Source organism: Pongo pygmaeus, chromosome 19, assembly GCF_028885625.2.
Source record: "Pongo pygmaeus isolate AG05252 chromosome 19, NHGRI_mPonPyg2-v2.0_pri, whole genome shotgun sequence".
Classification (NCBI taxonomy): Eukaryota; Metazoa; Chordata; class Mammalia; order Primates; family Hominidae; genus Pongo; species Pongo pygmaeus.
The window spans coordinates 29,597,420-29,625,407 of record NC_072392.2 but is presented as its reverse complement, the minus strand read 5'-3'; the positions used below and the strand labels follow the sequence as shown (position 1 = coordinate 29,625,407).

Sequence of the window (27,988 nt, the reverse complement as noted above, 5' to 3'; positions counted from 1 at the left end):
CCCATTATACATGTTTGTGATTTTTCATTAAAAACTTACATTCCTTGAAGCTGTCTTCCATTTTGCTTTTGCCAGGCACCTGGAAGGCATTAAAAACCTGATATCACTTTAAATTTGCAGCTTGAGACTTTTTAGATTATACAGCTTATGTGTGAAGCCACCAGTGGAAGGGCTGCCCATGGTTATATATTAATGTATCCTCACTCTCAGGAGAGATGATTTCCCTCAGGATGGACAATCTTGTCTGCTGCTCCAGGGGCTGCAGGGATTGAGTGGGCAGGAGACAGGGGAGGCAGACAGGTTGATTCATAGTTCCCTCCTACACTAAACCTATCTTTTTGGTGTCCTACTTTTTTTTTTTTTTTTGAGACGGAGTCTTGCTCTGTCACCCAGGCTGGAGTGCGGTGGCGCAATCTCGGCTCACTGCAAGCTCCGCCTCCCGGGTTCACGCCATTCTCCTGCCTCAGCCTCCCGAGTAGCTGGGACTATAGGCGCCCGCCACTACGCCCGGCTAATTTTTGTATTTTTAGTAGAGATGGGGTTTCACTGTGTTAGCCAGAATGGTCTCGATCTCCTGAACTCGTGATCTGCCCGCCTCGGCCTCCCAAAGTGCTGCGATTACAGGTTTGAGCCACCGCGCCCAGCCGTGTCCTACTTTTGATGTCTTCTCCTAACCCTCCTACCTTGGACAGGATCTAAACTTTGTCTGCTATTCTGCTGCCCCATCCTCTTCCCAGACTATGAAAAGAGAGTTTCAGTATGACACTTGACAACTAACTTAAGGGTGAAAAATGGCATCTAATTACTTCTTTGGGTTTCTACTTTCACTTTTTAATTTTAATTTTTTTGCCTTTGCGAACTCTTAATTATTTTGCAGCTCATTGATACATTTTTTAAAATGGTTCTTTATATGTATTCCAGAAGTTTTTGTTGTTTTCTGGTTCTTGTCAGCCCATGTTGCCAGAAATAAAATTCTTTCAACTTGTTCTTTAACAATTTACAGTATCCATATATTCCTTCCTGTTCCAGAGGCAATAGAGTGAGAACACACACTTAGGAGCCAAGCTGGCCTGAGATTAAGATCCACCAGCAATGTGACCTCAGTAGCCTATTTACATTCTGAGCCTCAGCTTCTCATAGGGTTGGTGTGATAATTAAATGAGGTAATATATGAATAACACTTAAAACAGAGACTGACACTGGTAAGGATGGACTTTCTTGTTGTTACTATCTGAAAAAGTTGAAAAATTATGAGCCTGAGTAACAGTTATACATCTTACCCAACCAGAGGTTGACTAACCTCTGGTCCCTGGCTACCCCGGCCCCCTCTACCATGCAGTCACCCACACCCATGCTTATACTGATGGAGGGGAGTCAACTATGAGCTATTCACTGGATGACAGGCCCAGCTACTGTCACAGATGCGCCCCAAGTCCAGGACAGAATGTTAGCAGATAGCTGCTGGTCTGAGGAATGTCATCATCACATAAGCCTGAGTGAAAACACAGCCCCTTTACTACTAAGAAATCTGAAAATAAACGAACATAAACAAACATAATTTTAAATTTTGTATTTTTTATGATGTCATTTGTCCCAACAGCCATCTGACATCAATAGCCCTGATTACTAAAAGTCTCAACGTTATAGAAATGTTCTCCTCCTTTTTGAAAACCATGTTTATTTTCCCCCCACAACACAGCGCTATCTGCAAAGCCTTGAACTGATAACATAGCTCGGGGCTAACTCTGTCTTAGCAGAGTAGCAGCTGAAAAAAGAAGACAATTCTTAACAAACAGGGAGATCAGGAATGCTCACTTCTAAAAACATTATTTATTCAGGGCAAGTGGTATTTCTGACGTGCGAATGAAACTTAAACTTCAGCTTTAATTTATAAGAATTAGGAAATGCAGATTAAATCTCTGATGCCATATTGTGAATTCAGTAAAAGTTGACTAAGCTACGACGCAAAGACAGATGTTAGCTATCCTACGCTTATTATTCTGGAAATTTAATGAAAATTAAACAAGAAGACTCACAGAGTATGAGAATTGTCCCCCCGCCTTTACAGTGTTGTTTTCAGCCTCTGTTGCCTGAAACATTGCAGAATAATTCAGATTTTTTTAACCCCACCTTTTTATTGAGCAAAACCAAACTACTAAACTTATAAATGTGAAAAAGGATGTTGGGTTTAAAAAGAAAAAGCCTCAAGACATCGAGCCTGTTAGATATTTTAAATGTGAAGACTGAGAAGGAACGCACTGTTGCTAAACAGAATTACAGGATCATGGTCAATTTATAATCTTTTCCATATGGGATTTGAATGTTCTGATATTAGATACGATGTAAGTACTTTATTTATATAGTACCTCCCGAGAAGAAAAAAAAATCAATATTGGTTTATACAGTATTTGGCGTGCTATTGACATATGCAGTGATGTATACGATGTCAGAGCTAGAAAATAGCTTAGATACGATTTGGATTCAGCGCCGGGCGGGTCCGCCCCCGCCAAGCCCCGCCCCATCCCCTCCCCCCGCCTCGCCTCATCCCGCCCCCTCCGCCCCCCGCCCCCTGCCCCCTGCCTCTCCGCCCCCCGCCCGCCCCGCCCCCTCCTCCCCGCCCCGCTCCCTCCTCCCCGCCCCGCCCCCTCTCCTCAACCCCGCCCAGCTCCGCCTCGTCCTCTCCGCCCCGCCCCGCCCCCGAGACCTGCGCTGCGCGCCTGGCCGGCGGGGCTGGCTGTTTGAGGACTGCGTGTGGAGCTCCATAACCGGTGTCTGAAGTCGTCAGTTTACTGCTTGTAACGAAGGTAGCGATCACTGGGAACCTGGAAGTAGAGACTCCTTTCTGCCTTCCCTCCGTCCCTCGGGCTGCTGCGAATCCCCCCGCCGGCCTCCAGGACTCCGTGCTGACAGAACGCCCGCACCGGTCCCGCCGCCCCAGGGCCCGCTCCGCGCCCGGCATAATGGGAGAAAAATCGCGATGGAAAGGCCCAGCCCCTCGCCATGCAGACGGGAAGCTTGGCCGCACGTGTGATCACCCTTACGCCCCTTGGAGTTTCACCCCCTCTTCGCGGGCTCCAACAGCCTGGGTCGGGGCCTCCTTGTCCTGTGTGTGCCTCTGGGCCGCAAGAACACAGTCCCGAGCCCCCGCGAGCCCGCAGGCCTCCCACCCGCCGTGCACAGGCTGCACTTCTGCGCCCCAGCACTGCGCCTGCGGGACCATCTGGATCACTTTTCCATTCTGATGACGTCCTGTACTTCGTGGCTGCAGGCTCCTCAAGCCCCAGGTCTGTGCAGAGAAGAGCAAAGCAGCAGATCCGTGCCACAGCTTTCTGGAACACCCATTTTACTACCAGATTTGGAAGGAACGAAGTTAAGTAATTTTCAAGGTAAGTAATTAAAATTTTACGATGAAAAGGCTAGAAACTCTTCTGCTGGTAATAACTGTCAGACATATCTGCCTGAAATGTCAGACTTTTTCTGAGAAAAAAACTGAAAACTTGTTTCCCATTATTTTAAATAGGAAAAATTATAGGGCACGGCAAGTCAATAGAAAAAAAACCTACCAATTTCCTAACTCACAATGAGGCAGTAGGTTTAAGTTGCACATAAGTTAGGATGTAAAATGCTTAAATGTTGCCACTTGGTCACCCACATTTGATATGGTTGTTAACATGCAGTTGCCTTGGATGCAGTAGCTATGGCTTGAGACCAGCAACATCCTTTTGCTGAACCTCCCTTTGTCACCTGAACCTCCCCTTTGTCAACACACCAAAGCTTTTTGAAGTGACTGTCATGATCCTGATGGTCTACCAGTTGTTGCTGGAAGCAACATGTGGCTTTTTCCAGCAAACTATTTAGTTTAAAATGCTGTAATTTTTGAAAGCTCAAACATTATGTCTACAACCATCAGCCAAAAAATTTGAGACAGGTTCTTGCTCTTTTGCCCAAACTGCACCACGAAAGGGGCTCCAGCGATCCACCTGCTTCAGCCTCCCCAGTAGCTGAGACCACAGGTGTGTGCCACCATGCCTGTTAATTTCTAAATTTTTTGTAGAAACTACATCTCCCCACTTTGCCCAGGCTGGTCTCGAACTTCTAGACTCAAGCAGTTTTCCTGCCTTGGCCTCCCAAAGTGCTGGAATTACAGGCATGAGTCACCAACCGCACCCAGCCTGAAAAATGATTTGTGAGATAAATAGCTGCTATACAGTTTAGATATTAAAAACTAAGATGTATTCTTCCAGGAAAGTAATAATTTCGGATATATTCTGTGTCACATCCTGTATGATGAAATAGATGGCAAAAAAAATCCCATTTAATTTAAAGATGGAAGCTGTAACTTCAAGTAAATTTGGAGCTGAGGAGTCCTTTCGGGCTATGACCCCAGAATTCTGGGGTTCTCTGTACCGATTTTTTGCTAGTGTCCACACACAAGCATTCCTTAATGCTGTGCGTTAAACAAATAGACCTTCTTTAACCCCAGATTTCTCTCCATTTACCATCTGTTTCTCTGCTCCATGCAACTGCCTCACCTCATGTCCTCTCTTGCACCCACTCCTCTCTAGCTTTCCTCCAGGGTACTTTGCTGAAACGACTTTTATCTCAGTCATTTAGCTGCATTTGACACAGACGATACAATTGAGGACTTCCACCATTTCTTCTGGATTTTAGGGACCTTCCCTCCTGGATTCCCTCTCACCTTTATCTTCATCCTCCTGCTCCTCCTCCACCAGATCTCTAGTGATCCTCTCAGAATGATCCCACACAGTCTCATAGCTTTAAATACCATCCATCTGTTGATAACCACTGGGCTTGGGGCCTCTTCCCTGAGGGGAGCACCAAGAGTCATCCCTGACTCCTTTCCCTTCTCCCCCAACCCCCATGCAACCACACAGCAAGTCCTGTGGCTCTTGAGTGCAACCAGCATCTTGATTCACCATCTCCATTTCCACAGCCAGTTTCAGTCACCTTCCTCTCCTACTGATCTACTGCCAAAAATCCTCCTACTGCCAAAAATCCTCCAACCTCCCTGCCTCCTGTCTTGCCCTGCTACAGTCCAGCCTCCTCTCAAGCATCCAGAGTGATCTCTTGAAAATGTTAAAACATGATATAGGCATACCCCCAACCCTGTGTAAACCCTGCCACTGTCTACTCATTGCAGTGAATAAAAGCTCAGAGAACCTGGTGCCTGCCTCTTCAGCCTCATCTCCTACCCTTGCTTGTTCTTGCTTTGTGGGTCAGATTTTCTGGTCTCCAGAGGTGAATACAATTTTAACTGACAAATGCTAGATCATAGACTCTATCTACAGCATAAGGCATGGAAGGAAAAGTCTGAGAGAATGAAGGGCCAGAAAAGTTTGTTTAAAAAAAAAATAAAAAGCACAGGAAACTGGAAACATAACTAACCTGTATGTATATACTTAAAAGAACATGGTAACAAAATGAACTCTTTAGAAACTGAGCCAACAGACTTGCAAACAAATAGAAATACCTTTGGTCCTACTCTGAAAACAAAAAGAATCCTTAGTGAGTATACAAGAACAAAAATTGTACACATTTCTGGGTCATAATGCAATAAAACTAGAAATAATTGAAAGACAATTTAAAGATGTTCAGCTTCCTGAAAATGTTAAATTATCCTTTTAAACAAATTAATGCCTACATCAGGGTGCAAATCCAAAACACAAATACCTTGCCTATAAAAATATATTTTTGCAAACAACAGTGTATCGGGATGTAAGGAGAGAGCTCACTGACTCAGAAGCTCCCAGAGTGACCAGATGTGTTCATGGGAACTGGAGCACTGCCCTGGAGTCATTTGACATCACCTTATTACAAGTAGGAACAGCCATGCTGGGAGATGCTCAGATGCCAGTAATAAGTCAGAGGATTCCCTCCTGAATGGGACCTCCCAGTCCTCTTTGGCACAGGGTTCCAGGCGTGACCACAAATCCATCGGTGAGGGCTTTCAAGATCAACCTACCCTCAGGCAGTGGAGTGGAAACTGGCACTAGCAGCTACAGTGGAAAAAATGAATGGCCTCTAAGAATATGTCATCTGCCCCATGCAAAGACTCTGGATCCCAGAAGTCCTCCTGGTAAGGTCTCAGAGCCAGACAACTTCATTTCCTGTCACCTGGGCTGCTCTCCCTCTGACAGCTATGGAAATTGGTGAAGCACAGGAACATATTGGAAATGGCAATGATGTGCCATGCCAATGTGTGGAAGTGTACAAGTTAAGTAATATTTTAAAAACAGAACACACAAAAGTTGCACAATCCGACCAAAGCTCTGTCATGTATGTTTCTAAACAAGTTTGGAAGAGAATTTGGAAATGGCTGAAATTTTTTTATAAAGCTCATGTTTTTAGTTTGTTTAAATGTAAAAGCATACACTTAGAAACAAGTTAGTATGTAAAAATTTTTAATCTTAGCTATCTGGAAGCTTCAAATACCTAGAATGAGGCATTTCCCAAAGGTCTCTGTAACTTGAATTTTACCGTAGTTTGAAAATTCTTGCCCAGCATAATGGCTAACACCTGTAATCACAGCACTTTGGGAGGTTAAGGTGGGCAGATCACTTGAGCTAGGAGTTAGAGACCAGCCTGGGCAACATGGTGAAACCCCATCTCTACAAAAAATTTAAAAATTAGCTGGGAGTGGTGGCCCTGCCGATAGACACAGCTACTCAGGAGGCTGAGGTGGAAGGATCCTTGAGCCCGGGAGGTCTAGGCTGCAGTGAGCTGTGATTGCACCAGTGTACTTCGGACTGGGCAATACTGCCAGACCCCAACCCCTCCCCTAAAAGAAAGAAAACTATTAGTTCATAGTGCAGCTGATGAAATAATTTACATCCACAAAGAAAGGGGCAATCATAATATGTATATAATTACTCAGTATTAAAATATTGTGTATAGTATTACATGTATTGAATACCTATAATGAATGGGGCACTGCTTTAAGCACTTTATACTCATTATCCCACAAGAATTCTCTCTCCAGCAGGTCTTAGTATATTCAATTTAAAGGCTAATTAGTAAGCAATGTATAGAATTGAATAAGAAACTACTTAAAACATAGAAGGCTCTCGAAAATACAATGTGGAATGAGTAATGCAAGTTACAGAGATACACAGCACATTTATAGAAAGTGTAAAAACTTACAAAGTTAAGCAGTATATTATTTAGGGAAACAATATATTATTTAGAGATGTTATTATGTAATAAAAGTATAATGAAAGTCAGGGAAATAATACTTTTTGTAAAGCTTCAGATGAATGATTGTCCCAGATGGGGTTACATTTCAGAAGGGCCAACCATGCAGACGGCTTCAAATGTAGTGGAGTAGGTGATGGGTACAATTATTTATTTTACTTTTATGTGAGTCTGTGTATGTGTGTGTGTGTGTGTAATTTTGTATGTATAAAATAGTTCGTAATAATTTTTTTTGAGTTGGGATGTTTCTCTGTCTCCCAGGCTGGATTGCAGTAGCATGATCACGGCTCACTGCAGCCTTCACCTCTCAGGCTCAAGTGATCCTCCCACGTCAGCCTCCTGAGTACCTAGGACTACAAGTGTGCACCACCATGCTTGGCTAAATTTTTTAAATCTCTTGTAGAGATCGGGTCTCACTCTATTGTCCAGGCTGGTCTTGAACTCCTGGCTTCAAACAATCCTCTTGCCTCAGCCTCCCCAAGTGCTGGTATTACAGGGTAAGTTGCTGTGCCCAGCCTAATTTTTTTTTATTTTTAAACAGCTTTATTGAGGAAAAATTCACATACCTTATGATCTGCTAGGGTTTAATATAATCACAGATATGTGCAACCAAAACCATGGTTAAGTTTACAACATTTTTGTTAGTCCTGTACCTTTTAGCTATCACTCTGTTCCCCCCACCACCTACCCCAGCTGTAAGCAACCACAAATCCAGTTTCTGTCTCAATAGATTTGTCTTCTCTGGGCATTTCATATAAATCGATCCATATAAGTGTTTTTTCATGTCTGGCTTCTTCACATTTGTCTCATTCCAGAAGGTGTCTGAATTTTTCCACAACTGGGAACACTAAGCTGTGGGGTGAATTTTTGGTTCCCAAGTGAATGTGAATGAGGCAGAGTGGAAGGAGAGTTCTTTGACTGAGGGAACGGGACAAGAACCAATGAAAGAAAGAGATCCAGCAGGAGGGGAGGGAGGAAGCGGGGTGGAGAGCTGCTTGAAGCAGATGAACAGAGCTCTGGGCCGTGACAGCAGAATAGAAGGTGCAGTGCAGCGGGGTGCAGGTCCTGAGGTGGTGAGAGGGGGAATGTGGAAAACAGCAGGTCATAAACTCTGAATTCCAGCTGCTGGAGCTGTGGGTCCCAGGGGCCTGGTTATCCCCTCACAGGCAGGAGCTGGAAAGTGGGGCTCTGCTCAGGTCCAGGAAGGAAGTGGATGCACTGGTGGTGTGGACATGTGCATGGAAGCCCACAATGCCCACAACGTGAGGTCAGAACTTCAGTGAGAACCTGCATTTGGGCTCCAGGCTGGTTGGAAATATTCTTTCATTCAGCAGCCTTCTCATTAAGTGCCTGCTGTGTGACAGACACTGCAGAGCACAGAGATGCAATCTTACCTGTCCCAGCCTTCCAGGCACCAGGGGTGCCACGCGCTTTCAAACAACCAGCTCTCATGTTTCATAGAGCAAGAACTCACTCACTACCACTGGGACAGCACCAAGCCATTCCTTCCAGGGACTTGCCTGGAAGGCTGGGACATGGTTATTTTCCATCTCCCCATGGTTCATGGAACTGTATTCTGCATAGAATGGGCAAAGTGCAACTATCATTGATTAGTAATTGAAGAAACAAAGATTTCACCTTCATGTTTTTTACAAAATGCAATATCTGAGATGTAGCATTCTATATCTTTGGCTTCTTTAATGTTAGCTATACAGACAAAATAGAAAATGAAAAAAACCTTCCAATATTAAATATTCACATTGATGTCTGTATTAGTCTATTTTGTGTTGCTATAAAAGAACACCTGAGGCTGGGTAATTTATGAAGAAAAGAGATTTATTTGGCTTATGATTCTGCAGGCTGTACCAGCCTGGCACCACCATCTGTTTCTGGTGAGGACCCTAGGAAGCCGCCAATCATGATGGAAAGGGAAGTGGAGCAAGGAAGAAAGGAGGTGGGGTGCCACATTCTTTCCAACAACCAGCTCTCATGTTTCATAGAGCAAGAACTCACTACCACTGGGACAACACCAAGCCATTCCTGAAGGATCTGCCCTCAAAGACCAAACACCTCTCACTAGGCCCCACTTTCAACATTGGGAATCAAATTTCTTTCTTCTTTCTTTCTTTTTTTTTTTTGAGATGGTGTTTCGCTCTGTCTCCCAGGCTGGAGTGCAGTGGCATGATCTCAGCTCACTGCAAGCTCTGCCTCCCGGGTTCATGCCATTCTTCTGCCTCAGCCTCCCGGGTAGCTGGAACTACAGGTGCTCACCACCATGCCCGGCTAATTTTTTTGTGTTTTTAGTAGAGACGGGGTTTCACCATGTTAACCAGGATGGTCTCGATCTCCTGACCTTGTGATCCGACTGCCCTGGCCTCCCAAAGTGCTGGGATTACAGGCTTGCACCACTCCACCCATCCTAGGCCCCACTTTCAACATTGGGAATCAAATTTCTTTCTTCTGTTTTGTTTTGTTTTGTTAAAGAGATAATCTCACTCTGTCACCCAGGGTGGAGTGAAGTAGCGCAGTTATAGCTCACTATAGAAGCCATGGCTGAGCTGAGCCGTAGCTTACTGTGGCATCCAACTCCTGGAGCTCCAGAGGTCCTCCCACCTCAGCCTCCTGAGTAGCTGGGATAACAGGCTCAATCCACCATGCCCAACTAAGTTTTTAATTTTTTGTAGAGACAGGGTCTCACTAGGATGTCAAATTTCAACATGAGATTTGGAGGGGACAAATATTCAAACTGTATCAATGTCAACAGGTTTTTTTTTCCTCATAAAGAGTATCTATGTGTTAGGAACTTTAGATGTTTAAAAAGTGGTGGGGGGGAAGAAATATATAATAAGGGACACACACTTTATAATTTCCTCACATTTTAAATTACTCCAATAACTAATACATAGATGGATTTATGGGTCTGGAATTTTTTCAGTGAGACATTTGTTTATAATTAAAATGTGGATTTTATCTCCTTATTCCTTTTTAATTCGGTCCCAGGCCTGAGCCACCATCAAAACCTTCCTACATTGAAGCTGGGGTTTTTCCCTGAAAATGTTGCTTGTTAGGAAACAAGGAGGCAGTTGCCTTGAGCCAGCTGACCTCGGCCGCCATGCCACTCTCACAGAGGAGTGTTATTCAGTGGGAAGTTTTGCTCCCTGCATGGCACCGCAGCCCCTCAGCCATGAACTCAGCAAACACTGTCCCATTTTGCCCCCAGTAACAAGCACGGGACACCATCACAGGGTAGTACCTAGTGTGAACTAAGTCTTGGGAACTTACTGGAATTGTTGGAAGATATGTCCCTTTTTAGTAATGCACATGGCTGTAAATATTAGGTACAATTTGATTTCAGACTCAATTCATCGTGTGTTTTGGCTCAGCTGTGGCCTGCATATGGTGTTGCTGATACAGAAATGAAAATGCTGGTGAGCCACAGAAAGAAAAATCCTGTGTTTTCTGAAAGCTTCAAACACCTTTGGCCTTGTTCCTTAATCACCTGGGAGGAAGAGAACCTACAAAAACTGGAAACGCAGTGGCCAGCAACCAGCCCTTGACAGGCTTGCTGAGCTGTGAGGGTCTGGAGGAGGAAGAAGCTCTGCATTGTTTCTGCAGCCCCCGTGCAAAACAATGTTGAATTCCAGCGTGATATTGAAATGAATGTATTTTATTGTAATGTTAAATCTTAAATTTTTTATTAAGTCCTTTGTTCACAAATGGAAACAACAAAATGACAAATTATTTAAAATTTTCAGATTGTATAACCTTCCTGTCCTCTAGCAAAAAAAAAAAAAAAAAAGAAAGAAAGAAATTTGATTCCCAAAGTTGAAAGTGGGGCCTAGTGAGAGGTGTTTGGGTCCTGGAGACAGATCCTTCAGGAATGGCTTGGTGCTGTCCCGGTGGTAGTGAGTGAGTTCTTGCTCTATGGAACATGAGAGCTGGTTGTTGTGAAAGTGCATGGCACCCCATCTCCTTTCTTCCTTGCTCCACTTCCCCTTCCACCATGACTGGAGGCAGCCTGAGCTTCGGAAGGGAGGCAGTCCTTTAAGACAGCCGTGTCCAATATAAACAGAATATGAGCTATGCCTGCCTGTAGTTTTAAATTTTCTTCTAGCCAGGTTAAGGAAACTAAAGAGAAACAAGTAGAATTGATTTGTAATAATATAATTTATTTGACCCAATGTATCCAAAATATCATTTTAATGTGTGATGAGTATAAAATTATTAATGAAACATTTTACATTTCTTTGTCCTAAATCTTTAAAACTCACTCCATATTTTACACTTCTAGCATATCTCAGTTCAAAGCAGCCAGATTCCAGATGTTCTGAAGGCTCTGACTCCCTGAACTCAGGAAGGTGAAGGGCCTGAACCGCACTTCTCTGCCAGGAGCGAGGGAGCTCCCCCTCCCTACCCACATCTCTTCTCAGTCCCAAAGGAAGAGAGAGTGCCCTGAGACAGCAGGGGCTGCCAGCAGGAGGTGGCCACAGGTAGGCCACTGCTGCCCATCTGCTGCTTGATGGGACCATTCTCCCCTCCAGAGATCAGAGGACAGTGGGGTCCCAGGAGGTGGGACCTGTCCACAGCCTTGACCTCCAGAATTTAGATTTGGAGGGAATAGATTCCAGACAAATGCCTTACCTTGCTATTTGGCCTTTGCCCTAGTGGTCAGGCTGTCATCTATTTCCTCCTGTGTTGTGCGATACTGTGTGACTTTTAAGCACATACACATCTACATGCATTTCTTTATAATTCAAGGGACCCAACTTCTAATAAGGGGAAAAGGAATTCAGTACCTAGACAGTCCCTATAGTGTGCCAGCTAACTTGTAGTCAGCATGTTGTTAATCCTGGCATCCTGTCAGCTCTGGGTGTGTTAGTTAGCTGTTACTGTGTAATGAGCCATCCCAAAACTTATTTAGCTCATGATTGAGCAAGTCAGCAATTTATGGCAGGCTCCTGCCATAAATTAATTGCTATACCTATAAAACCTGCCGTACCTTTATAAGGTATAGCAATCTTCATGTGTGTGTATGGGAGAAGGGGGTCAGCTGCTGGTGACCAGGAAGCTCTGCTGTTGAGAGTGAGTTGACTGTGGACTGGGCAACTTTGGTTCTCTTCCCCATAGTGTTTCATCCTCTAGCAGGCTAACCTGGGCTTGTTGTCATGGAGATGGCAGGGTTCTGAAAGAAAAGGAAGAAGCATTCAAGACCTTTTGAGACTGGGCCCAAAACTGCCAGCTGGATCCAAGTCTTGGGAAACAGATTCTAACTCTGGATGGGAGCAGCTGTAAAAGCGCATTGCAAAGGGCATAGACACAGGGAAGGATGAAGAAACACGTATAAAGCACTCCACATGTTTGGAAATTCTTTTCATCCCATTTTGGTATTTGTAGGCTATTACTGGTCTTCAACACAGACTAAATCAAAATGCTGTGCCCAAAACAACCTCTTACTCTGAAAGCAAGTGATGTAAAGATAGATCTGCTGAAAAGACATTTCCTCCTGCTGCAATTTAGTCAAGCAGCTGAGCACGTCTTGAAGCCATCCTTTGATTTCAACAGGGCAGAGCTGTTTTCTAAGACTGCCCACCACCCCTCCCCACAAAGCTGAGATGCTGCAATGAGGCAAATCCCAGCAGCACACAAGGAAATCAGGCACAGCTAAGGTTCTCACCCCTGATGCACCTTATAATCACCTGGGTGGCAGGGGGCTTTTAAAATTCCCAAAACCCAAATTGCAACAGACCAGTGAAATCAGAATCCCTGGGGTAGGATCCAGACATCCTTGCTGTTTAAAGCTCTCCAGCTGGTTACAATGTGTGGCCAGAATAGAGAACCACAGCGTGAAACCAACGTCTTTTGATGAACTAGTAGCAAATGGTTTCTCAAACGAATGTGAAGTCTTTGCTGCCGAGCTGTAGCCTTTCAGTCTTACTTGCATTATTTACATGCTATCTTTTGCAGGACTTGACCTCTGCTCCTCATTTTGTTTCTGATTCAGCTCAATTTCACAAGTACTGAGTGCATACGATGTGCAGAACACCGTGCTAGTTATTGTGGCCTTGATTTGGGGAGGACTTTGCTGGGAAATAAAATCACATCATCAGAAATAAGAGTCTTACTACTTACCAAATTGAGGCAAAAATGGGAAGACCTAGGGGGTCTCACCCAAGGATTAGGACACTAATAGATACATCAGAATATTACAGTTCATCTGATGATGCTGTGAGTGGAAGTGTCCCACTTTGAAAAAAAAAACGCTGCTGTTACTCTGAGATACTAAGTTATGTGTGCAAATATGTGGTATTTAAATATTTTTTTGATATATAACATGCATGTAGAAATACGTGCATAAAGCATTCCCTTAAGCTCAATGTATATTATGACAAAATTAATACACGTGGGTAACCAAGAAATAGAAGCAGCCTCACTCATGTGGCCCACAAGCGCTTTCTCCCTCCCTCCTCTTCAAATGTACCAGTGTCTTAACAGCTGACATTACAGATCAGTTTTGTCTTTCTGTGCAAGTCTTTTCGTTACAGAAAAATTTAAATATATAAAAATTGAACAAAATTGTACAATAGAGCCGTGATCCAGCTTCAACAGCTAATAATCATGTGCCATTTTTGTTTCTTCTGTACCACAGCCCTTTCCCTACCACCCTTCATTTTATTTTTATTTTTTTAGTTCTTTTTTGGTGAGGTAAGATACACATGCATTTAAAGGCACAAATCTTAATTGTACAGCTTTGAAAAATAAATACACCCATATAACCTTCACCTCTTTTCAGAATGGAATATTTCAATCATCCCCAGAAAACACCCTCATGCTCATTCCTAGGCAATTTTTAACTTCCCCAGAGGAAAGTACTGTTGTGGGGGTTTTTTAACCGTAAGTTCGTTTTACTTGAAATCATACAATATACATTTTTATGTCCAGCAGTCTCAGCATAATATTTGTGAAACACCTCCATAGTGTGTGTTTTAGTAGTTTGTTCCTTTGTATTGCTGAATAGTATTCTGTTGTATGAATGCACCATGGTTTGTTCATACATTTCTCTGTTGATGAATATTGGGTTATTTCCTGTTTTGGGCTATCATAATAGTAAAGATCTATGAACATTCTTATACAAGTACTTTTTTGTATTGTTTTATTCCTTTATTAGCATTGAAGTGACACATTTTTTCATTTTTTGGCAGTTGCTCCAAGGATTACAATGTGCATCATTAACATTCTCACAGTCTAGAATTAATATTGTACTATTACAGTGAATGTAAAATAGAAAAACTTGCTACAGAATAGTGCCATTTATCTCCTATCCTTTGTGCTGTTGTTGCCATAAATTTTACATCTGCATGGCATAAACCCCACTACACAGTGTTATATTTGCTTTAGTCATAGATCTTTAGATGAAATTAAGAGGAAAAACAAGAAAAATATATAATAAATATTTGGAGGGAGATGTTTTGAGGCCACAGAAACATACTGTTTCTTCATCCAAAATTTTTGCATTCGTTGATGACTCTTTCCTGCAGTAATGATTACTGTGGTGTTCTAGTGGTAGTTTTCTATTTGTGCTCCTTCAACATTTATTACTTGGAATTCTTCTGCAAGGAAGATTTGTCTTTCCTTCCTGATTTATTTAATCTTTTCTATATCAGTATGGACTTGTGGATATTATTTTATGTTCTTGGTTACAGTTTAGTGCTGTCATAGTTGTTTGCCACTCACATTGTTCCACCTTGAGTCATAGCTCTTCCAGGTTGGCTTCTTTTGACATGTCCCCACCGTTTTATGTTTTTTAAAAGCACTTTCTTATTTTCTGGCACTGCAAGTTGCTCTAGTCTCATCTCGTGTTTTTCATGGCAGGGCTAGAATTAGTCATTTCTCCAAGAAGCCTTGGTTTCTTTTATAGGAGAATGGCATTTAGAAACCAGGATCTGGGTACTGGGTGTGCTCATTAATACTGGGATATCACTGCTTCGAGGCCCTCTCAGCATAGTTTGGAAACACGTGAATGTTTCTAAACATGTATGCATGAATACAAACTCAGCATCTACCTATCTACATCTGTCCATCTAAACAGATACATTAAAATAGACATGGGTTCATACTGACATTCCTAAGTCCAGTCCAGCACCTTAGGGTTTATGCTAGCATTCTCCCTTTGTTTATTTATAACTCTTTCACCTACAGAGAGAAACTGGGCTCTAATTTTCTAAAATATATTTGCTAACATGGAAAATCATTTCAGAATTGCTGACCCATATCCTGAAACAAATTTGCCAACCAGAATACAGTATGTTTGTGTGCAGTTCTTGAGTCTTACGGTACGCAGTCAAAACAGTATTTTCCAAGGTTACTTAGGTGAAGACTTTTTTCCCCCACATTCTTCAATATGGGTTAGTCAATACTTTTAATTCAGTAAAATTCATTTGTCACCAACTGCATTCCATCTGACCCCCCCACCATCTTTGTTGATTTTTAAATTTATATAGAATAAAACTCATTCTTTGTAACATACAGTTTCATGAGTTTTGACAACTATATAGAGTTATACATTCACGTTCACAGTAACAGAACTGTCTCATCACCTCTAAGATTCTCTATTCTTGACACCTCTTTGTAGTTAACCCCTTCCCCAACCGCATTATTTGGCAACCACTAGTCATTTTCTATCCCTATAATACTACCTTTTCTAAAATATCATATAAACAGAATTATAGAACATATACAACACAGATGAATCAATTGGGTTGTTTGTTGTTGTTGAGTTGTCAAGAATCGCTTGGCGATATATGTGAGAGTTTATTTTGGGGCTCTCTAGTCTGTTCTGTTGGTCTATATGTCTGTCTTTATGCCAGCACCACATTGTTTTGATTTCTGTAGCTTTGTACTAAGTTTTGAAATCAGGAAGTATGAGTCCTCCAACATTGTTCTTTTTCAGGATTGTTTGGACTATTCTGGATCCTGAAATTTTATATGAATTTTAGGATGAATTTTTCTGTTTTGCACAGGACATCATTGGGATTTTTACATTCTTGGTTTAGTTAATTCCTAAGTATTTTATTCTTTTTGATGCTATTGTAAATCGAATTTTCTTAATTTCCTTTTCAGATTATTCATTATTAGTATTTAGAAACACAGCTGATTTTTGTGCACCGATTTTGTATCCTACCATTCAACTGAATTTGTTTATTCTAACAGGAGTGTGTGTGTGTGTGTGTGTGTGTGTGTGTAATCTTTAGGGTTTTCTACATCTAAGATCATAGCATCTGCAAACAAATATAATTTTACCTCTTTCTTTTCAGTTTGGATGCCATTTGTTTCTTCTTCTTGCCTAATTGTTCTGGCTAGTACTTCCAAGCCATTTTGAATAGAAGTGGTGAAAGCAGGTCTCCTTGCTCTGTTCCTATCTTAGTAGAAAACCTGTCAGTCTTTCACCATTAAGTATGATGTTAGTGTGTGTTTTTCATATATGGTCTTTATTATTTTGAGGTAGCTTCCATCTCCTCTGCATTTGCTGAGTGTTTTTTCATGGAAGGGTATTTAAATTTTGTCAGATGCTTTTTCTACATCTGTTGAGATAATCACGTGATTTACCACTCCATTCTCCTAATGCAGTGATGTTTGAATGTTCAACCATCCTTGCATTCCAGGAATAAATTATACTTGGTCATAGTGTATAATTATTTTAATATGCTGCTGAATTTAGTTTGTTGGTATTTTGTTGAGGATTTCTGCATTGATATGCATCAGGGAAGTGATACGTGTCTCTAGTTTTCTTGTCTACTTTTTTTCTGACTTTGGTATCAGGGTAATGCTGACCTCATAGAATGAGTTTAGAAATGTTCTCTGATTTCCAGTTTTTTAGAAGAGATGGATTAGTGTTATTTAAATGTTTGATAAGATTCACCAGTGAAGCCATCTGATTCAGGGCCTTTCTTTGTCAGAAAGTTTTTGATGACTGATTCAGTCTTCTTAGTAGTTATGGGGTCTATTCTAATTTTCTGTTTTCTCATGATTCAGTCCTAGTAGGTTTTGTATACCTAAGAACTTGTCTATTTTATCTAGACTGTCCTATTTCTTGGCAAACAGTTGTTTATAATACACCTCTTATAATTCTTTATTTCCGTAGAATTTGTAATAATGCCCCACAGTTATTTTTGGCTTTGAGTCTCTTTTTCTTAGGCAATCTAGCTAAAGTTTTGTCAGTTTTGTTCACCTTTTCAAAAACCAACTTTTGGTTTTGTTTATTTACTGATAAGGAGGGATTTATTTCTGTCATATACTGTTGGTTGTTTATATGCCTTATAGCTTTTTTGTTCTTCATTTCCTGCATACTGTATTCTTTTGTATTTAATTGATTTTTGGTAATGAAATGTTTTAATTTCCTCATTTCCTTTTGTATATGTTCTATTGTGTGTGTGTGTGTGTGTGTGTGTTTGTGTACCACCATGAGATTACATTTAACTTGCAAGTTTATTCATTTTATTCAATTCTATAAACATACTGTAATTTATTTATCCATTCTGCCCTTGATGGTCCTTTGGATTTTTTTTAAGTATTGGACTTTTTTTTTAGAGCTGTTTTAGATTTACATGAAAAATGAATGGAAAGTACAGGGAGTTCTCATATATCCAGTTTCCTGCCCACATGCCCTGTTGTTACCCTTACAGTCTTGCCTTGTGGTACATTTGTTACAGGTGATGAACAATGTAGAAACATTATTATTAACTAAAATTCACTAGAAGTCACTCTTTGTGTTTTACCTTCTATAATTTTGAGAAATGTGTAATGACATGACATGTATCCATCATTAATGCAGCATGCAGAATAGTTTCACTGTCTTAAAATATCCCTTGTGCCTCAGCTAGTTGTTCCTTTTTCTCACCCTCCCCCTCCCACAACCCTGGCAACTACTGCTCTCTACTGTTTCCATAGTTTTGCCTTTTACAGAATATCATGTGGTTGGAATTCTATGGTACATAGCATTCAAGTGGGCTCCTTTTACTTACCAATATGCATCTAAGTTTCCTGTGTGTCTTTTCATGGCTTGTTAGCTCAGTTTTAAATCAAGGAATAATAGTTCATTGTTTGAATCCACAACAGTTTATCCATTCACCTATTGAAAGGCATCTTGATTGCCTCCAAGTTTTAGCAGTTATGAATAAAGCTATCATAAACATTTACATGGAAGTTTTTGTGTGGATATAAGTTGTCAGCTTACATATGATAAGTGTATACTTCACTTTATAAGGAACTGCCAGGCCAGGCACAGTGACTCATGCCTGTAATCCCAGCACTTTGGGAGGTTGAGGTGAAAGGATTGCTTGAGCCCAGGAGTTCATGACCAGCCTGGGCAATATAATGAGACCTCATCTCTACAAAATAAATTTAAAAGTGAACCACGTGTGGTGGTGCCTGTTGGTGTTAATATCATTGTTATGCAACCTGCTCTAGGAAATGAGGATCCTGTGTTCTCTAAGATGAACCTAATGAGAACCACTCAAGTCAGTAATCACAACCCATCATTAGCAGAAGCTCAGAAAATAAGATGTTAAATGCCTGGCCATTAAGTTTTCTTATCTTTATTTCTACAGAATCATCACCCCTGCCCCATAAACATGAAAGAAAAGACAAGAGAAGCACCCCAGAAGAGAAGGGGAGAAGTGCCCCAGAAAAAATCATCGTCTCTGAAGTTTGCCCAGGTGGGCACAGGCCAACCAGCCTCTCCTCTGGTTGCCCAGCCAGCTACAGGCTGTCATTTAACCTTCCGCCCAGCATGCTTTTGAGTGTGCAGAAGTGCTGCATGCCCTCTTCTTTGAAAACCTGTTGAGCAAATGCCTCTGCATTTTATGCACCTTCAACCTTGGGGGACTTCAGCCAAAGTCCCCCAAGACCAAACATGCTGTGCACACAGAGCAGCTCTTTGTGTCCCACTCCTTGCCGATCTCCTGCATCATCTCATTGAGCTTCATTGAACTCCGCAGTCTGCATGCTCTGTGGAACTCAGGGTCTTCATTTTGCATGGAACTCAGGGTCTTCATTTTCCATGGAACTCAAAGTCTTCTTGCTCTGTGGAACTTGGAGTCTCCTGGCTCCATGGAACTCAGGGCCTTTGTGCTCCATCGAACTTGGGGTGTGTGTGATTCATGGAACTCAGAGTCCTTGTGCTCTGTGGTACTCAGGGCCTGCGTGCTCTGTGGAACTCGGGTCTGCATGCTCCGCGGAAAGCACCAGGATGCACTTGACCCCTCACACCCCCACACACATCCTTCATTTTATTCCTGGCCCTCATCTGTCCACCCTGTGAGGCTTCTTCACCCCCACTCTCCTTTGAGCTCATGCCGGGTCTTTTGGACTTGCCTGAAGCATGGGTGTTGGTAGGAGGGAGTGGCTGAGGTCATGCCTGCAGGCAAATTCTGCTAGTGTGGCACCAGATGGAGCTGCCTGGGGAGGATGTTTCCTTGGAGGACGCGCCCTGGCAGCCACTGGCTTCTTATGGTGCTTGCACTGCTGCTGCTGCCATGGGGGCGCCACAGAGCCACACTGGGGGCTGTTCTGGAAGTGGTGGTTTTCATTTCCAGGTTAGGTAGGGACTGGCAGGCACCTTGGCTGTCCTTGTGGCTTCTGCCCTGACCCTGGTCCTCCCCAGGCTACCGATTTTCCGGGCTGCTGCTCTTCCAGGAGGAATTGAAGGTGGGAATGGCTGAAACCTCAGCTTTGGATTTGCAGAGACCCTAAGCTGTGTCATGCAGAAAGGGAAAGGATTGCAGATGGTGGTGGCATCAGCTGAAGGCAGGGGATTCACTGTGATGCTGGAGCCGTCCACGCTGGGATGTTTGCATACAGCCCAGGTTCAATTCGGTGGCCCATCAGCGAATCCTGGATTCAGTCTCACTCGCAAGCCATGGACAACATGAGCTCAATTTGCCAGGACTCTTGGGGTTAGGGAGAGCTCAGCGTCCGGGTGGCTCTGGTTCCTTCTCATGCTGAAATTCTGCTGGTGTTCCTCCATGGGGCCCTTGTGGGTTTTTCTGAGGTGCCCCTCTTGCTGGAGTCGAGGATGAGAAATGTTTTCAGTGGGTTTTCACCCTCCACACATATGAAAGAGGTGTTGTGTTTCATTCCTGTCAGTATCCATTGCTGCAGCTTCCTGAAGTTGTGTCCGTTAAAAGGCAGGGACCCAGTGTCCAGGCTACAGAGGGTGACTTCAAGTTCCACAGCACCACTGTGGACCAGTGTGCCTATGGCCTTAGGAGAATTCCCAGATAGCACAAGGGGGCTGCCCCAGAGGGTGTTCAGCTTGTTGCCAACAGTTACTGAAGCCAGAGTCTGCAACCTTGATGTTCAGGTCAAGCAGCCAGAAACAGGTGTTCTGGCTTTAGGTCCCTGTGGACAATGCCATTCTCTCCTTCCCAGGCTACTGATGTCCTGGGTTGCTCCTCTTATGGTAGAAGCTCAAGATGGAATGGCTGGAGCTTGGCTGCCTCCGGTTAGAGCCTGGGCTCTGTATTGCAGACATCACCCGGCAGAATTCCTCATGGGCCCCTTTTGTCGTGGGTGCGACTGCTGGGGCCAGGGTTGTCGTGGGTAGTAAAGGTATTTACCAAGACAACTGTGAGTAAAGAAAGGCAAATTTATTACAGAAACGATGAAAATACATTGCAAGAATGCAACATGCAGCACAGCAGAGAAGGGGCTGTCTGCAAAGATAAAGGGCTGGAGGGAAGTTTTCTAAGGTTGTGCTGGACAGGGCTATGTGCCGGTGAGCTTGTGCTATATGCTAAGAATATGTTGGAATAATTTTAACTGCCAGGGCTTTCCTCTTCTGGTGCCTGAGGGAAATGCCCTGCTGCTTTTAGCTGTCTTGTAACCCACACGCCTTTTCATTTCCGAAGTTGCAAGATAACGGCTGTGGTTTTTCACACAAAAGGGTTGCAGACTGGGTTAGGTCCATGTTCCGCCAACCTGGCTGTTTCCCAGTTTCAGTTAACTTAGTGGTTTACTAGAGCCCCATACCTTTCTGTTTCATATGGCCATGATCCAGGAGGTAATCCGTCACCTCCCCTCCACTAGAGTGCTCCATGGCCAGGGGTAATCCTCACTTCTCCTCCGCTAGAGTGCTCCATGGCCAGGGGTAATCCTCACTTCTCCTCTGCTAGAGTGCTCCATGGCCAGGGGTAATCCTCACCTCTCCTCCACTAGAGTGCTCCATGGCCAGGAGTAATCCTCACCTCTCCTCCGCTAGAGTGCTCCATGGCCAGGGGTAATCCTCACCTCTCCTCCGCTAGAGTGCTCCATGGCCAGGGGTAATCCTCACCTCTCCTCCGCTAGAGTGCTCCATGGCCAGGGGTAATCCTCACCTCTCCTCCGCTAGGGTGCTCCATGGCCAGGCAGTGTTTCCTGCGTCCAGAGCACCTCAAACAATTTCAGTGTTGTGGTGACTCAGGGCCTTCACCATACAGACTTGGCAGCATAGTCTAGAGGCTGGAGGGGCTCTGTGACTCCCATTAATGACGGTCACTGCCATGGTTTCCCCAAGCAGAATGTGCCGGGAGAACTGCTCCATGTTGGCTCAGCAGAATGTTATTATAGGTAGCTCAAAAAGAGAGGGAACAGGGCTTCTCTAGATTATTTCAGGGAACAGCTATTATTTGAATGTTAATTTAAGACTATTTTATCAATTAAAAATGTAAGGCCCAAGAAACTTCATTTAGGAAGATTGAATAAATTGAATGAATACTGTTAAACTTTATGCTTCTTTCAACAAATATTTTCTGCTCCTCTCTATGAGTCAGGCACTGTGCTAGATACCATAACATAGAAACATAGTGTCAATCAAATATGGTGTGGGTACTGTATGTCAAATTTAAAAATAAAATAAAAGTGCTATATAAGAAACCTGTCAGTGCCCTGGAGGCAGGGTCCAGAGACATATCCTGTGGATGACTGGGGCTGAGGTTTAAGGGATGAGCGTCGGTGATGAGACGGATGGGAGAGGGCCCCTAGGAAAAGCATCTTCAGGCAATTGTGGTTCAGTGAGCTGCAGCCGTCGCGGCAGGAGAGTGAGGAGTGCGGCCTATCTGGTGATCTGCTGTGGTGATGTTCTGCAAACTTGCCTCCGGGTCCTGAAGTATTGCTTCTGGGAAACACAAGGTAAGGTTCCTACAAGCCTCTGGTTGCAATATTTTCAACTGCCAAGGCACCGTTCATGTTCCGTGGCTTCATTTTCCAACATCCCTGTAAAACAAGCCAGTCCCATCAGTGTTGAAAACTGCTCTCCACATACCCTTTTCCCATAGAGTACTTCCTGACATACAGAGCTGCCACTGCTGAAAAGCTAACACTTTCCATGCCATGCTGCCTTTTGAAAGGTGCCAGCCAGGCAGCATTAGCTAAGGCCGCTTTTTGGCTCTCCTCACAACAGTGCTGCCCGCTGTGCTCTCATTGGTCATCATCTCATGAAGTCACAAATGTAGCTGCTTTTCCATGGTTTTGCCACACACCAGTGGTGTTAGTTTTGCACTTTCCAGAGCAGCCTCGTGTACAGGTTGGTGAAAGCTCTCCTTCCTCTTTCTGGATGCACTGTAGTGCTTGTCATGAGCGTTGAACTCACAATTTGCAGCACTAGAACCCACACCTGAACCAAGCTTGGCTAACAAGCGTTTTCTCTGTAAGGCACATCACAGCCTTCTTGCTCATAAGGACACTAGACAGCGCTTCAGCATTATGCTTAGAGGCCGTTTCAAACTGTGAAATCTCCAAGAACAAGCTCAAAACTGCAAAAAAAGTGGTACTATATAGACCATGAGAAGACTGGTTTGCAGGTTGAGAGTAGGAACAAGAAGGCAGCATGGGGCCCTGCATGGCCTCTGCTGGGAGGCCGATGGCTCAAATTGTTGCCCTGCTCTGCACATGTTTTCCTGTGACTGTGAAAGCCACATGAATATTGATTTGGGGGTTAAAAGTACATTTTAACAAGCAGACAAGTTCACAAATATGAAATAGTGGCTAGTGAGGGCCACCCCCATGCTGGAGCTGCAGACAGAGGCTGTTGTGAGTGCGATGTTTGCTCCTATCCCGGGAGCTTCTGGTTGCCACCAGCACTTTGTAAGCCAGGGAGTGGTGTCACCTGTACCATAGCAAAAGCACCTCTTCTCAATGTGAAGTATGGCTTGAAGAGAGGAAGATGGAAGACTGGCTGGAAGATGGCTGTGTTAGGGGTGAAGCAAGGGTGAGGGTGGATTGACCAAGCTGGGCCAGAGGTCCGAGGGGCTGATCCGAGAGCCCTGTGTGACTGTGAGTCCTGGCAGAGTGGCCGTGCATGGTGACAGGGAGGAGGCATCCAGGACAGCACCCACGTTCCCGCCTGAGGCACATGAGGGTGGATGACAGGGTTCGGGGCCCTAGCCTTCAAGTCGGACACACCTGAGTTCAAATCCAGACTCCACCACTGACTGACTGTGTAGCCTTAGACATGTTCCTTCACTTTCCTAAGCGTCCATTTTCTCATGTCCAATACATAGATTACTATTCCATAGGAATATTAAATCACTCAGTGATTTTGAGGTTAAAATGAGTGCGGGTGCTTTTTATTGAAATAAAGAAAATGGGAAAAGAAGCAGCATTTGAGGTGTGAGGGAGGGGAATCTGGGCATGGGGAGTTGGATGTGCCTGTGGACATCCATGGACAAATGTCCAGCAGCCGTCTGATGTGCTTCCGGGATGCTGGGGCCAGGACGTGGGGCCGCAACATACAGACCTGGAAGTTATGAGCAGGCAGGCAGCTGCTGCAGCTGTGAAGAGCAGGCAGTGCAGGATCAGAGGCCCAAGGGTAAAGCCTGGGGAACGCCAGCATTTAGGAAGAGGCCGCTGGAGATCAGGAAAGAGCAGCAGGAAAAGCAGGAGGGTGTGGAGGGATGGGAGGTGCAGGAGGAGGGTTTCCAAGAGGGAGGGGCAGGAGTTGGTGTTCTGCGGGCATGGACTGGTAGTCGTAGCACTTTTGAACTGTAGGGACCTAAGACATCTTTTAGTCTAATCCCCTTATCTATCCTGAAGAAGAAATCATGATTCCAAGGTGATGTGAGTTGCTTGCTTTAGGTCACACTGATTTCACATTGGGATACTTCGATTTCTAATGAGTAATAAAATATTTAATAAATATTCTCGAATTTGGTATTGCTCCTATTCAGTCACACTGGATATTTTCCCAATTTGATGATACTGAGATTTTAACAACTGTTAACCATTCCATGTACTAAGATGCTTATAGTCAAACTGTGCCTCTTAAACATATTTTTATTGTATATTTAATAAATTTTGCTATAAAAATAAGGTTAAAACAACTCATAACTCATCAAACTGCATTTTAATTTTAGTAAACACAAATTACACTGAGACAGGAGAGTTTTCTGGCCCCCCTCACAGGACGTGTGACAAGGTAGTGTGGCTCTCTGCCTATTCAAACCCCTTACGGGAGGGGGATCACGCACAGGGACAGGCGCAGGAGCCCAAGTGGGTGTGTGCTACAGTGTGCTCTTTTAGCCTTGGCATCTGTGGATGGCTTGAGTGTTAACCAGCTCAGTGGACCCTCAGCCTTTCTGCAAAAGCAGAGGGTCATTGTGGCAGCTTTCTGTATCCCAAGCTCTTGTCCAGCATCCTGGAAGAATCAGATCACACACAGACATGAAGGATAAATGCAGGGGTTTCTTTGAGGGGTAGAAGTGGCTCTTAGTAGGGATGGATGGGGAGCTGGAAAGGGGGATGGAGTGGGAAGATGATCTTCCCCTGGAGTTTGGCCATCCAGCAGCCAAAATCCTCTCTGACCACCCCCAGCTAAACTCCTCTCAGCATTCAGGTGTTCCTCATCTTCCTGCTTTCTCTGCCGCACCATTCTGCTGTTTGTCTGCTTTTCTCTTCATCTCTTCATCTCTTCATCTGCTCCTGGAGCCTGGGGTTTGGGGTTTATATGGGTACAGGATATGGGGGTGTGGTGGGCCAAAGGGCAACTTTTTGGGTACGAAAATAGAAATGCCTCTTCCCAGTTAGGGCCATGGGTCTCCAGGCTTGAGGGTGGGGCTTTTGCTGGGGAGCCACCCTCTTCTATGCAGTATTTCCCTGTCTCTTTTCCATATCAATACCTCAATAAAATTTAGTTTTAAAAAATAACACAAGTAAAAAGTTTGGCTATTTAAACTAAAAAGTAATTATGTCCTAAATTATTTTGTATGCAAAGACCTGAGGATTTGAAATATTTTAATAATTGGAGCTTGTCTCTCTTTTGAGGGCACCACTTGCCCCGATCCCTTTTGGTTTCCCCCACAAGGTAGCAGGAGTGCCCATGAATGAACATGGGTGAAATCATTGGATACAGATAGTAAATATATTCTATTTCCTGAAAAATATTATCTAACTACATGTCTAGATATGGAATTGCATTTTCAAGCCAAGTTGGAATTACAAATTGTAGCCCATTTGAAAATGCATACAAATGTGTGACATATACACCCAGAGGGAAAGAAGTCACAATTATGAAAGAACAAAGTGGGAAAATATCTCTTTCATATAAGATTGAGCATTTTGGTTGATACTGTGATAAAAAATCTTCTGATTGATTCTCTTTTGCATTGGTTTTTAGTGTCATTTGCACTCTGCCCAACTCAGATAAAATTGTATATGATGTAAATAGCAGGAAACTATAAATGGTGATATTGTCCTGAAAGGAAGCCACTTCATTTTTCAAAGATTTCTTCTGCGGCAGGGATCTAGGTGTGTGCAGTGATGGAGTTTTGCATTTCTAGAGGAAACAGCAGGCGGGGGTGTGTGCAGCCGGAAAGGGAGGTGTCTAGGTTCCAAGGGTAAATCCCACCCACTTAGAGGGGATTGGAGAGCCTGGGAAAGAGGCTGGGCTGCCTGTGATCCCCACCCCACACCCTGCTTCCTACAAGCCCCCTAGAAGGTCCACACTTTGAGTTGTCAGCCAGAGACGGTAACTCAAAACCTTGGCTTTGGGCAGCCAGAAGCCCAGAAATGGGGGAGAGGGCAGGCCTAGACACCAGGGATGAAAATAAAATGAATATTGAAAATTACCTAAATGTAATGTTTCATATATTCCATATATTTTAATATAAATGCCAGAGGTTTTTGAACCAGAGTAACTCCATCTTGAATAGGGGCTGGGTAAATAAGGCTCCATCCTCAAGCCTGGAGAATCTTGAATAAGGCTGAGACCTACTGGGCTGCATTCCCAGGAAAGTAGGCGTTCTAAGTCACAGGATGAGATAGTAGGTCAGCTCAAGATACGGGTCACAAAGACCTTGCTGATAAAACAGGTTGCGGTAAAGAAGCCAGCCACAACCAAGATGGTGATGAAAGTGGCATCTGGTTGTCCTCATTGCTCATTACACGCTAATTATGATGCATTAGCATGCTAAAAGACACTCTCACCAGCACCATGAGAGTTTATGAATGCCATGGCAACGTCAGGAAGTTATCCTATACAGTCTAAAAGGGGGAGGAACCCTCAATTCCAGGAATTGCCCACACCTTTCCTGGAAAACTCATGGACAATCCACTGCTTGTTTAGTATATAATCAAAAAGTAACAATAAGTACAAGCAGTTGAGCACCCCATTCCACTGCTCTGCCTATGGAGTGGCCATTCTTTTTTATTATTATTATTATTATTATTATTATTATTATTATTAAGACAGAGTTTCACTCTTGTTGCCCAGGCTGGAGTGCAATGATGCGATCTCAGCTCACTGCAACCTCCATCTCCTGGGTTCAAGTGATTCTCCTGCCTCAGACTCCTGAGTAGCTGGGAATACAGGTGCCCGCCACCACACCCAGCTAATTTTAATATTTTTGGTAGAGACAGGGTTTCTCTATGTTGATCAGGCTGATCTCAAACTCCCGACCTCAGGTGATCCGTCCACCTCCTCGGCCTCCCAAAGTGCTGGGATTACAGGCATGAGCCTCCGTGCTTGGCCACTGGAGAGGCCATTGTCTTATTCCTTTACTTTCTCTAATAAACTTGCTTTCACTTTATGGATTTGTCTCAAATTCTTTCTTGCACGAGATCCAAGAATTCTCTGTTGGGGCCTGGAACAGTGCCCCTTCCCAGTACCATAAATATGTAATAAAACAAAGGTCCATAACTTGACCCAATTGGAAACACAAAATTTACTATAAGGATTTATATGACAAAGAGATAAAAGGGGCCGTGATTGGCTTTTGTGCCTGTGCAGCATGGGCTTCAGATTAACAAATGTTAAAATGCACCAATTGACAAAGCTTCATGAACTTAGTCAATGCTGGGACTCAAGTTACAGTTGTACCTGCGAATCTCAGTAAATTTAAACACTGCAATGCCTGTAATCCTGGCAAAATAACTATAGGGGAAAAATAGCCATGCTTTATTTTAACTGTAGCTTTGCCTAAATTTTGCACAGGCATAATACTCATTGCCCTAAAACATGCTCTAACACAATGAATAATAGATATGATTCAATTAAGTCTTTGGCACTTACAAATTGGCTTGGACCTTGGGGGTCCCCAATAAAAATAGTTAATATTGCTATAACTATGAGACAAGTTGGACCTTGCATGTCCCCAGTTAAAATAGTTAATATGACTCTACGTAAGTTATAGCAAGATGTGTTAGTCTGCTAGGGCTACCAGACACTGGGTGACTTTAACATTAGAAATTTATTTTCTCACTGTTCTGGAGGCTGGAATTCCAAGACCAAGGTGTGGGGTATTTGGTTTCT

The 27,988-nt window shown here is 43.5% G+C and overlaps 1 pseudogene; it reads left to right on the top strand.

Moving 5' to 3' along the window:
* The first annotated feature begins 2,716 nt into the window (after nucleotides 1–2,716).
* On the top strand, nucleotides 2,717–24,403 carry LOC129017228 (putative uncharacterized protein LINC02693; annotated as a pseudogene).
* The last annotated feature ends 3,585 nt before the right edge of the window (nucleotides 24,404–27,988 follow it).